This window comes from Tauraco erythrolophus, chromosome 27, assembly GCF_009769465.1.
Source record: "Tauraco erythrolophus isolate bTauEry1 chromosome 27, bTauEry1.pri, whole genome shotgun sequence".
In the NCBI taxonomy this organism is placed as follows: domain Eukaryota; kingdom Metazoa; phylum Chordata; class Aves; order Musophagiformes; family Musophagidae; genus Tauraco; species Tauraco erythrolophus.
The window spans coordinates 5349252-5362526 of record NC_141491.1 but is presented as its reverse complement, the minus strand read 5'-3'; positions in this window follow the sequence as shown (position 1 = coordinate 5362526).

Here is a 13275-nt window from a genome sequence, read left to right as displayed (position 1 = left end):
TGAGGAACCCCAAAGTCTCCAAACCCAAGTCCTCCAGCCCCAGCGACGGACACATCTCCTGCCCGGGCATGCCCAAGGTGCAGCAGCTCTCCATGGAGCTGGATTCAGCTCAGGCTTGAGGTTTTGGTGGCTCTGTCGAAAAGCTGTTGCGGGCAGGATGAGCTGGAGCATCGGGGCGATGCAGAACCTCCGTGGGGAGATGGCAACCAAGAGCTGCAGACAACCCACCCTTCAGCGCCCGTGGAGCATCAGGAGGCAGGTAAAGGGATATGCAACAAGCCCTGCCCCAACAAAACGTGAATCTTTCGAGGGAAAAACAAGCATTAAAGGAAAAAGAAAAAGCACATGTATCTTTCCCTTTTGATGTTCTTATTTTTTTCCTAATGCAAATCACCAGAGATTATTTTTAAATCGGAAAAAAAACCAAAGAAAATCAGTTTAAATGAGGAGGTCGAGTCTTTAGTGTCGGGCTAGATGGGTGAGCTGACCTGACCCACCACATCCTCCATCCTGGTGGGAGAGCCCAGAGGGGACCACATGCCTGGGGACCTCTCTTGACAGCGCAGCAAACTCAGAGCAGCTAAAGCTGCCCGTGAAATTGTGTCTTAAGTCAGAGCCGCGAGATGATCTTGGCATTTTAAGCATGAAGTGTGGTTAATTCTTAATGCCACGCGCTGGCACTGCCGCCAAGAAAAGCCCCCAGCCCTTGCTTGGTGGGACAGCTTCCACCCAAGGCTTTCGGATGCAGAAGAAATGGTGTTATCCCGAAATCTGGCTTTGCTCCAGAGGTCCTGTGCACATTAAACTGAGCCCCCTCCCCTCGCCGGCATCATCCTTCATGGTGAAACTGAGGCACGGAGATGTGAGTGCACAATGTGCATGGCATAGTCATGACTGAGAGTGGAAAGTCGTGCTCATCCTCCCCGTTGGGACATGGAAAGGTGCTGGTTACCTCCATTTCAAGCCCTCAGGGAAGCTGCTCGAGGGGTGCAGAGCTCTGACCATCCTCTTTTTGCCTTCAAAGCCTCAACATGTGCTGGTGTCTGCCTGTCCCATCACCGGACATGGGTACCCCAGGGGTCCCCAAACCCCCAGACCACCCTGTCTGCCTCATTTTCGATTTAGACTAAGATTAACAGCTCTGCCCGAAGCCACAAAACATCTTCCTGAATCCACAAAACATCTTCCCAAAGCCACAAAACATCTTCCCGAAGCGAGAAGGGAGCCGCTTGCTTTGCGCCGCGCGGTGCGGGCTCCAGCTGAGGCTTGAACTAGAAAGTTGCCTTGTTTTGTTTTTTTTTTTTTTCCTCCTAAATCACCTAACATCTGCTTCTCGGAATCTGATTAACTGATACCCTTCAGCTGAAATCCCTGGCTGGGCAAAATCATAAAAAAAAAAAAAGCAAGCGAGGGAGAGAGCGAAAGAGAAAGGTCATTTTGAGGGAGAAAGTTTGTGTTTTGCCCATCACAGCCCAGTAAATCGGTGCTGTGGTTTCCACCAGCCCCTCTGCGACCATGGAGATCTCCCCATCTGCAATTCCCACCTGCTTCAGCCTCTCCCCCCAGCGACCCCGCGCACTCCTGGGGCCAACGACAGCCGTTTCCACGTTTTTTTTCCAGAAAATTCAAGATGCTGAGCCTCCGTCCTCCCCATCCCCTGCCCACCACCCCTGTGCTGGGATGAGAAAGGAGGCGATCCCCCCCATAACCCCCCCCCCAACACCATCACCTACAGGGACTTACCCGCCCAGGGCATGGAAGTACCAACGTTCTCCGCATCTGGGAAGAGAGTCGTTAACCGCACACAGGGATGTGTAGGGAAAGCGGAGGGGAGGAAAAAAAAAAAAAAAAAAAAAAAAAGAAGTCCAGCCATACCCTTGAAAGGTCCCTTTGGGATCACGCAGACAATGTCATTTAAAAGGCTCTTCTCTATTTGGTTCACTGTATAATTGGCAGCCCAGCGCGCCGGGGATGGGCTTTGGCAGGCGCGGCGGCAGGATCCGGCGCGGTTCCGAGCCTCGGCCTCGCCATCGCCCTGGGAGCCCTAAACAGAGCTGGGGGGCCATGGGGAAAAGGGGCTAGTGGGGTGCAGGGGACACCCTCTCCCCATTCCCCGCTCGCCTGGGGAGGGGGGATGCGGCCACCCACCTCCTGCCCCCCACCCGCTCGTGGGCGAGCGAGACGGGGGAGGACGCGTCCTTCTGGCGGATGCCACCTTTAATCCCCAATAATGCTCCGGATGGTCCAGCAAGGACGAGTCTCGTCCGTGACGTGGTGAGGTCTGAGCTGGTCCCCGGGAGGGAGGCGGAGAGGGTGGACGGGGACCCACATGCCGCTGACGCCGGGAGAGAGATTGACAGCGGGCGATCGGGCTCTTTTTATTAATAATATATAAAAAGGACATTAAAGAGAGGAGGGGAAAGGAAAGCCCGAGGGTTGGAGCATCCCTCATCGCCCACCTACCTCTTGCCTGTGGCCATGGGTACAGCAGGCTTCTTCCCAGGAGGGGATGGCCACAGTGCCATCGGCACGTGGGACATCCCTGTCCCCTCCGGGGTGGCTGGGACCAGTTGTGGCAGTGGGTACGGCCGACAGGGTCCCATGCAGGGCATCGGGTGGGACATATAAATTGTTTTTCTTTCCTTTCCTCATTTTTTCTTTCTTTCCTTTCTGGAGCTTGCTACGCTCACAGGTATCCTCACCATACGTGCTCCAGGGTGGTCTCATCTTTGTTGGGTGGCCCCACACGGAGGGTCCCACCTCTACCTTGACCCACGTAACCTCCTCACCCTCCTCCTCCTCTTCCACCTCCATCTCCTCCCAGGCCTCCACATTTGGGGAGAGCAGAGGAGGGGGTGGCATGTTTCCACCCGTGCTCTTCAACCTGAATTCCTCCATGGTGACGCTCCTTTGCTCTTGAGGGACCCGGTCACCTCGATTTCTCTTCCTCCACCTTCCTTTTCTGTCCTCTGAGCTATTTCTTCCCCCCACCCCGTGACATTAATGAGCACATTAACCACCCTGTCCCAGAGGAGAGCCCAGGACACCTGCTGCCTTGGAGCATCTTATACTCATCTCCCACCATCTGTGATGGAAACAGGACACAACATTATCCAGACCTTTGATCAGGCCCTTCAGGGTGGGGTTATCATTATGTATAGCCCCTTCTGCACCCCTATAGACTACGGTGTTTATATTTATCCCCATCCCCGGGTTGGTAGCTGGAGATCTACTAATAAAAAAGCATTAAATAGATATTCTTGGCACCTAAATTCAGCTTGTGCCCATGTCTCCTCTAAATCCAGCTTTGGGAGGGCTTCAACCACGGGGTGATGGTGTTTGTGGGCAAAACCTGACCTCTTTTTGGGTGGGATCTTGCCCCCAAAAAATCTCCCTGGTGTTGACCAGGGTCACATCCTGCACCTGGGCAAAGAGCGTTTGTGGCAGAGGGAAACTTGGAGTGCAAAAACCATCCCCAGGAGCCCATGATTTGGCTCGTGCTGGGGCTAAGTCTGCTCTAGGGAATATCTGCTGTTTAATAGGAACATCCCTGAAGTCAAAGCAGTGTTACAGTCCAGGGGAGACGGGTATGGGGGTGGGTGCCCGAAATAACATCGTTACCTCCAAGAAACGGGACAGTTACACAACTCCCATATCTCCAGAGGTTTTCACTCCATCCTTGGACACCCTTGGGAAAACTCTGCCTTTGCATTCAACCAAGGTGACTTTAAACACCCTTTTGGCCCTAAGGATTTAAAGACACGTCCCAAAGCCGGGCTGCCCCGGGCACCCCGTCCTCCTCCTGTGCTTCTTTCCCTCTAATCCTCTGCTCTCCGGGCATCACTGGCTCTGACCGGCATTTATCCCACAGATAAATTTGGCTCCTGAAGGTGTCCTGCATCCGGGATGGACAGGAATCCAGTAAGCACTGGTATGGGATCGCTGCCCAGCACGGATCTGCCACCGGAGGGGAGATAAAACACACCCCGCTGCAAAGAGAGATTAATTGGTAAAGGGTTTATGTTTTGTTGTGTTTTTTTTTTTTCTTGCAGCAGGTCCCTGAATTACTGAATGGACTCATGGAGCTTGATTCTCCCTGTAGGGGAAAGGGGCAGAGGACTGAGCAGCTCATCACACCCACTTCCCCTGCGGTCCGACACGCGGTGAACCGGAGCAGGGTGGGAAACCAGGAGGAGAAGGTCCTGCAGACCCCACCGCCGCACCCAGGGGCTTAATTCGATTTTTCCCTAATTCTCCAGCAAAACGATGCCCACAGAGACACCTCCACTAATTTTCCTCTTTCTTAGCACAACTAATCAGCGGGGGGTTCAGCACAATTATCTCAGCTCCGCGGCTCTCGGACGGAGCTGGCTCGGCTCCATGGCACCTCTGCGGCGCTTTGACACAGCAGGAGGGAATTTTTCGTATTTTCCCAGCACCAAAGTGCCCTAAATTAACAAAACCCACCCCCCCAGTGTTAAGGGGTTATGCTTTGGGGGGACAGGCAAGGGTGGCAACATGAAAAAGGCACAACCCAAACCCTTCAACCCCCCTCGATTCAGGGTTGGGTTTATGGCCCCATCTCCAGCCGGACGAGCTGCTCCGGTATTGAGGGTAACGAAACAAGGGATGGTGAGAATTAAGGGAGTATTTGAGCTCTGGATCAGGCATGGAGCAGTCTTGGAAGTTTAGTGAGATGGACGGGGCAGGAACCATCCCTGGAAGAAAACCAAGGAGCTCCTGGATTTGCTGCCGGAGAAGGTCCTGCCAAAAGTTTATGGCTCTTTCCCCTCCTTGGGAGAGACATTTGGAAACTGAGCCCATGGAATTCAAGGCAAACGTGTGCAGCTGTGAGGAAATAAGCAGGAGGGGAGACACGGGTAGTTTGTGGGTGATAAATCATAGGAAAGAATAATTCAAACCTTCGAAAGGACAATAGGGGTCTGGGAAAAACCGCCTCCGCTTTCAAGTCCTCTGTATGGGAACAGTGAAGAAATGGAAAAAGGGTCAAAATATGCTGAAATAAGAGTGGCTCAGAGCAAGGCCAGGGTTTCTTCTGCCCAAAGGAGCCCAGAGCTCAGGAGCAGCCTGGTCTGAGACCCCTACATGAGACCTTTGCTTTTAAAATGAGACATTAGAGCGTGTCTCAGGTAAGGGAAGGGAGGATGAGCCTCAACATTTAAACTCACAAATCACACCAGCAAAGAAAAGATCAGCCTGAACCAGCAGCCGTTGCCTCCCTTGGGCTACTCTCACCTCTGTGCCTCAGTTTCCCCAGAGCTGGTGATTGCTGTACAGCCAAGCAGGAGCCCTGCAGGAAAAGATGCACAGGAGGAAGAGTCTCCAAACTGGATTCCCTGGTGCTGGGATGGGGACCCCCATGGCTGGCAGAGAAGCATGCCCAGCCAGACCCCTTTAATCCCCCCCAGTTTGAGCACCTCATTCTGATTTTTCCACCCATATTTTTTTTATATTAAAAAAAAAAAATCAGATTAACAGAGAGCCCAGTACATACAGTACACGCCATGAGACAGATGAAACCCTTCTGATACCCAGCCACACAGTCCAAAATTAATCAGCTATGGATTAACCGGGTCAGGATGTAATTTAATAACAAGTGAGGGCGAGTCCCCTGCTAGGAGGGAGCCGACGTGGTCCCGCACTGGCTGCCCCATAAAAACTGCTGCAGAAGAAGGCAGGTAACGGGAAAAGCCAGATGGGGAGAAATGAGCTCCACGGCGATGCCGGCTGCTTGCCAAAGGGAGCTGGCAATAGCCTGGGTCCGGGCCAGGCTGTGCGGCAGCTGAGCCCTCCTTGTCTTCCCCGTGCTCAGAGTTGGGCTTTTAGCCCGATTCGGGAAAAGATTTAAATGGGTTTTTGACTTAAAGGGTGCTGCGGTGGCTTTGGGGGGCTGGTGGTTGGCTCTCTGCTGGTGAAGCGATTGCTGCTGCAAACTGGTTGATGGGCTTTAGGGAGCAGCTGGGGGACGGACAGACAGACACAAAGTGGTTGTAAAGTGCTAGAATGTCGTGCAGAGTGAACCTCCCTCTTCTCTCCAGCATCCCAGCTCTGTCAGGGCACCTGGATGGGGATGGGGACGCTGCCGCTCCCTCCGCTCTCACCCTCCCTGCTTACAGCCGCTGTAACGCGATAAAGACAATTCAATCCCAAATCGATGGGAAACTTTCCCAGTCTGGTCCAAAAGTGCTGGGACAGAGGCAGAACAACCCTTCCCTGCTCCAAGTCAGCGTCCACAGAGCTCAGTGCTGTAACCCCAGTCTGCTCCGCGGGACCAAAATGACCTTGTTGTCCCTGTCCCAAATCCGCACTGGCAGCAAACCCTGCTGGGAGGTTGGTGGCCAGAGCCCAGAATGGATATATGGTCTAAATGGAAAGCAGTAGGAAGCCGCTAATCAGGTCAGATGGATACCTGCATTGATCCCAATTCTTGCAACGACGGCAGCTATGAGGCAGGATTTGGGGTCCCGGTGTCACTCGGGGCTTGGGGCATCATGTGCTGAGCCAGAGCTGCTGCAGAGGTCAGGGCAGCTCCCCCAAACACATCACAGCAACCCGTGACCCCACCGTCCTGTCCAGGTGAGGAAGTTATAATTCGGATCCAGCAGTAAGAAATAATTAAGACTTAAAGTGATTGAGATGATGCCAGCAGGACCCTCCGGCTCCCGGCAGAGCCAGGGTTACTCGCAGAACACACCCAGCCATCAGGAGCTCTTCACCCTCCCTTTTCCTCCAAGGAAAAAGTAAACTTTTCCCCTGGTCACCACCACCCAAAAAATACCCCAAAACCCCCCAAAAATAAAGGAGTGCAGCACCCAACTGTCCCAAACCCACCCAAACCCTGCTCTCCTCCACCCCACTGCAAAGAAGAAGGGAGCAACAAACCCGGCTTTTGCATCATCCTCATCCTCCCCCAGTCTGTGGGGTGCCCGCTCCCCTTGTCTCCATCCTCCTCCTCCTTCAGCTCCGCTGGCCGGGGGCCGCCCGGCGGTGCTGCCCCTTCGCCTCTCGCGGGCGCATGGCCGCGGCAGCGCCGGGATGCTGGGACGGCTCCTGCGCCGGGCGGAACGGCGATGCCAGTGCCCACGTGAGCCCGGTGGGACTCCTTGTCCTCATTCTCCTTCTGCCTGAAATGGGTTTTCGCTCCCTCGCTGGGTCCTGCCCACCAGCAGCATCTGGGACCTTCAACTCGCCACCTTCACGGCCTTTGCTCTCCCGTTCATTTGCACCCGCTTGAAAGGAAGGAGAAGTCAAAGAATCGGGACCCTCCGGCGCTCCCACTGGCACCACCCGGGTGGAAGCACCCAGAGCTCCTCGAGGCAGGTGTCCCCTTGGCTGGGCACTTCCTTGGCTGCTGCCAACATCTGGACCTGGCTTTGTCCCAGTGCACAGGAAAATCCTTTGTTCTTGGGACCTCAATTGCCGTTCGCTGCAGAGGGGAGCTCCCAAACTGCCAAAGCTCCAGGAGCAGGAACGGCAGCCCCGGGGGCTTTTTCCATCCTGGTTTTGTATCGCTCTGGCCGGGGGTGCCCGTTCCTCCATGAACTTCTGCAGGGTCGGGGAGCCACACCTTGCCTGTGGTCCTGGGGGAACCCCGGACACAGCCAAGAGCAGCCATTGCAGGATTTGGCCACAACTCCTCAGTCCAAAGAGCCACTGGGGCTGTGAGCATCACTTATTGTCCTCAGTGAAGGTGTCAGAGCTGCCATTTCAAGCCCCTGCCCATTTTGCCAGCAGGATTTGATGAAACTGCAGCTATTTCCCATGCCATTTCTTCCCCCAGCCCCTGCAGGGAGCATTGCCTTCCTTCACTGCCCCCAAACTTCACAAGCAAAGGTGAAAAATGAGAGCATCACCCTGGAAAGGGACCCAGCACACAGCAACGGGGCAAGTACGAGCCACGGCATTTCTCAACCGACCTCCAAAAGCCAACCCCAGCCCTCGCCTGCATCCCAAATCCTCCTGCCAGCAGCTTGGGATGCTGAGCCTTTCCCTCAAGCTTTATTCCAGGCTGTGTAATTGGGGCAGGTTTCCACGCTGTGCCATCGAATCAGGAAAGGAAAATATCAAAATCAGCCTGAACTGAGCCCTTCAAGTAGAGTCCAGGGGTGTGCAAAGTTGGGGTGTCCCAAAGGTGCTGCTCAAGAAAAAGCTTCTGAAAATAAAATGAAGTAAAAAGAAAACAACATCCTGGAATATCAGGTCTGGAAAAATCTCCCCCCAGCTGTGGGGAAAAGGAGATCTCAAAGCTCAGACAAAGGAAAAAGCTGCCCCTTGGGGTCATCTTCCCCGGGCAGCCCCAGGCTCCTCACACAAAGCTGGAGCAGATTTAGCTTTGGAGCTGATTTTGCCTCGGAGCAGTTTCCCGATCTCCTTCCCGTGACCTTTGAAAACGGATATGGCCAAGCCCTGCGGCAGCCAAGCCTGGAGGGGTGTACGGCTGCCCCGGGATGGGGTGTCCCGGTCCCCCCTCCGGACCCAAGGCACCACTGAAGTGACCACGGCAAAGCTGTGGTTTCCCAACTGCGCGCCGTGAGCTGCATTTTATCTTGGGATGCATCGGGAAGTCCTTCATGGGGGCACAGACACGATCTCGGCTGGAAAAGCTGCAGTTTTAAGCCACTTTGGGGTTGGGGGAGATGCAGAGGGACCAGCTCAACTGTGTTGCTCTGGGAATCAGCAATACAATCGTTTTTTCCCCCATTAAAAATTAGGCTTTATTCGGTGGAGCCTTCACTTGTATGGACATTTCTACAGTCTCTACAGAAATTGCCTCCTCTGAGACCATGAAACTCATCACACATCAAACAACTCTCGTGGAGGAGCTCTGGGGTGATGCTTGCTTGAACCCAAACCCCATACTAACCAAGGAAAGTCTCTTTGGCCCCTTCTGGGTCCTTCCACCCAACCTCTACCCCCAGTGGTAGAAGCTTTTTTCATTAGTGCTCGGAGGACGGAAGCGTTCGTCAGCATGGGAGCCGCAGTGACCACCAAGGCAGCTCCAGGACCAGCTCCGTCTGCCCTCCTGCACCAACCCACAAGAGCGGGGAAGATGACCTAAACCAGACTCTCTGAAAATCATACCTTATCCTCCACCACTAAATGCAAACTGTACCGAATCCACAGGAGCTAGAAGCAGTTTTGACCCAATATTCCCATTAACACTCCCCATATCCTGCTCCACGTCGCCAGGATAAGCTCTGTGCAGCGGAGATTCCCACGCTCAGTCTCCCAGGATCACCTAAAACATCCCTTTTATTTCCAGGTGAGACCAACCCAACCTAAAAAGAAAGATCCCATTAACTCTTATTATTGCAGCCTGAACCTGCAGCCATCCGCTTCTGCCTCGCACCCCCTCCCTATTTAATTCACCCCGACAGAACGGATGCTCCCACCGCTCTTGCAGGTTTTAAGTGACTCCTTGGCAGCCGTAAGACTTCAGCCTTTCAGAAATACCGATGAATTATTTCACCCCCAGGTCCTTACGGTTTAATTTGAGCCGGCCGAAGGCAACGAATATTTCCTCGCGCGCGTTTCGACGTCTTCGTTTCTTGCCTGTGCTCCAGCAAAGCAGATTGCAACAGCTGATGATTTCCTAATGGAAGACTTGCAAAGCATTCCAAGCCATTAAAAAGATCACAGCCAAGAGTAACTCCTTTATTTAAGTCTTGGAAGAGAAACAAAGGCTGTAAATGCTCAAAAGCCCACAGCGTATCTGTCTGGGTTCAGGCACAAACCCAAGAGCATCCAAAAATCCTGTATCAGCACAACTTGGTATAAAACCATGAGCCAAGCACCGTTTTAGCCGGAGATAAATGGAAACCTTTTCAACCAGGTGATTCTTCCACATCCTAGTGATAATAAAGTAAAATAAAAGGAGCGGCTTAATATAGGTGGGAACTTTCCATAGGCGTTGGGCTCAGTTACATTTCCCTTGTATCATCAATGCCACACAGACTTTTATAAGCACCGTAAATAAAATTAAAACCAGGCACTCACCCGAAGCCCCGTTCAGCCAGTCTAAATTACAGCCCTTCCTCAAGCAATAAGAGAATCTTGGGTGGTTATGGACGCGGCCGGTGCCTGCACGTCTCTGACACGCAGGTAAGGATTGGAAAGAGTTTGTCTCAGGAAAGACTCAGATTCGGAAATCCTACACCCTCGTGAAACCCTACCTTGCCTTGCTGTCCTTGGCTTTAAAGGAAACATGGGGAAGAAAGGCGGTGCTGCAAGCAGGGCCCTGGTGCATCGTCACACGTGGGGGTAACAACTGCCCCCAAAGAACCCAAACTCTTCGACAACCAGTCCCGAGACAGAGTTGTACCCCCAAGAGCTCAGCTCCTGAGCTGAACCCCCCCGAAGTGGTAGCTTCATTACATGGGAGCAGATTTGTCCCCATCGTTGCTCCATGAGCAACATACATCAGGGTGAGGAATTCCCCTTGACATTAAGGGCTTCCCACCTGACAGCAAGACCTGTTTTAAGAAGCAACACTCACATTTTAAGACTAAAAGGCACCAAAGAGTCCAGCAGCTCTTGCCTGCCCAGATGTGAGCTGAGTCTCTGGGTCCCTCCAAAGCACGTTGTTGCCTGACTGGGAGCTGCGTGGCTTCAGGCTTCAGTCCTGGCCTCACTGCTCTTCCCTGTGCAATGCCTAAGGTACACAAGGCCAATACTTTGGGGACTGGTTGACCTGTGGCCCTTCCATGTCCCAGGGAGACCCTGGAAGCCTTTCAAGGGGTTTGCCAGGAGGCAACCAGCATTTCACACTGTGGGTGAACCCAAAAAAGCAGCTCCACATTCACCTCTGAGCAGCAGCATCAGGCAATGCCAGGGAAGAGGTGATGTACCCCAAAGTTGCAGAAGGGTCTTCCCATTAGCAAAGACCCACCTTGTTCCCTGAGCCACCAAGAACCAGCTGTAGGAGACTGGCTGCTCTGATGGGTACTTCCAAGCCTATGACCATGATGTCCTGGTCATCTTCATCTCAAGAATACATTAAATGGGTTAAGTTCATCTATCTTCTGCTTGGTGAGGAGAACAGGAAGAAGGTACATGCTGGAGGCTGCAGGGTAGCCATGAGTTTGTCGACCAGGACAGATGAGACTTCTCCACCTCTCCTTGCTACATTGAGCTGATCTGCATCTTGGTATCAGGTACCATGTCCAATCCTGCAGTAATCATGAACAGCAGGTGGTGGAAGGAAAGGTCCATGGCTTGTCCAGGTCATCGACTTGGCCATTCTGCTTAAACCCCACTCTCAAGGAAGCCTCAAAGACTTACCTTATCCTTTAAGCACCACCCAAAGCCATGCATGCTATCCCTGCGAGATGGTGCTTCCTCACAGGTATTTCCCAGAGGTTACTGTTACACTGCAGTAATGGGGAATCTCATTAATTACTCGTCCAGCCGAACGGCGGTAACGAAGGCACGGGACATATCAAGAATCATGTTAGCATGGCAAGTGGCACAGGAACACCCAGAAAGGGTGATGCTCCGCAGAAAGGCCTGAAGTTGTTACAAGGACGTCGGGAGACTTGATACAAAAGGCTGGCTTATTAATAGCTAATGGGCAAATAAATTATGTACCTGCTTGGGTGGATTGTTTTTCTTCCTCCTCGCTGCACCCTGCTGTCTCCATCACCTCCTTTCTCTGTCCCACTTGGTTCTTTCTTCTCCTTCATTCTCCTGCTTTGTGGGACTTTGGTGTGTTTTGCTCATCACTGAAATCTTCAAAGGGTCTCAGCTGCCCACATCCACCCAGAGCAGGACAAGGGACCACTGGCCGCCCAGAAAGGTTGGAGACCTCCCCCATCACACCAGGGCTGCTCCTGCTCCCAGAGACCCACCGATGCCCTGGAAACACCGAACCTGAAAGAGAAGCTCTGGGTAGTAAAACAAAAGCTTCTCACAGTGGCTTTGCAGGATGGGACCTGCCCTGCCTGCCATCTGCCCAGCCCTGGCACCAGCAGCCCCAAGTGCCAGCAGCTCTGTGCCGGCCACGCTCCAGCAAGTCCCTGGCAAGTGGAGAGGGAAGGGGAAGGCTGGGAAATGGCACAGAGGGAGAAAAAGGGAGGTTGCTCCAAGCACTTGGGAATTGGGGTTCTCAGCACCCCAAAAACCCGGACAAGGAGGAGGGAATGCTGAGACTAACTCAGTAAAAGGAGGTTTGGGGATCTCCCTGTTCCCGGCATGATAACGCAGCAGGTTTGAGCAGCCGTTCGGGACTCGGATCAGCCCGGGACTGCCGCCCGCTCCCGTTTCAGCAGCAGTTTCCCCTCTCACCTTCCCGAGCCCCATTTCCCATCTGGTTTGTGGGCAGCACTCCAGTATCTGCCTGATGCCACAGCCAAGAGGGTCCTTCCCATCCAACGCTCCCTCCCCAAGCTCGAACTGCTGTCAGGGACCCCACATGAGACATCTTTAGAAGGGGCCACGATCCACTGGAGCCCATCCGAAGGCACCACGTGCTCAGCCTTGTTTGAACCCTCGTGGGGCACAGCAGTGGGTTTTATTAAGCGTCTCGGAGCCCACCACCCCACCCCTGTGCTTTGGGGCTGGCTGCTGTCAGCACAAGGAACCCAGAAAATAAGGGATGCTCATACAGGTTAACCCTCTACTGTCGCTGAGTTGGGGACCTCGGGCAGTTCTGCGGTACAACCCCATCCCCAGTTCAGAGCATCTAGGGCAGAGCCAGGAGCAGCATCCCAGTCCCTGGATCAGCTCTTTAAGTGGAGGACAATGGTCCCACCGTCGCTGTCCCCGTGCCCCAAGGCCCCATTTCCCCGGCGCTCTCCCCTTTCTCTAATCTTCCGTGATCACTTTCTCTGCCCCACTCTGATTTCACCACGCCGTGCTATGCTATCCCTGATGCTGGGGTGGTGTTGGGCAATCTGATCCCCACCCCCCCATCAGGCTGACTATAAACGCTGTCACTAATCACCCTGGACCCCGTGCTGACCCCAATGAAGTTCCACTCCGTGGGTCTTCGTTGTCCAACTCGATGCTGCCCCATCATCAGGCAGGTTCCTGTTCCGCGCCTGTCACCTTCTCGGCGGGTTGGCATAACCCTCACCCACGTCACGGCAGCTCCTGGTCACCGAAATCAGGCTATTCTGTATCAGTAATAAGAGACTCTCACCACCTCTGACCCGAGCACGTATCTGCTCACACCGTTGCTTCCTCCCTGGGGAGAGCAGCATCTCACCCCAACATCCATGAAGTATGACATAAAAGCATCCATCTCCAGCCTTTATT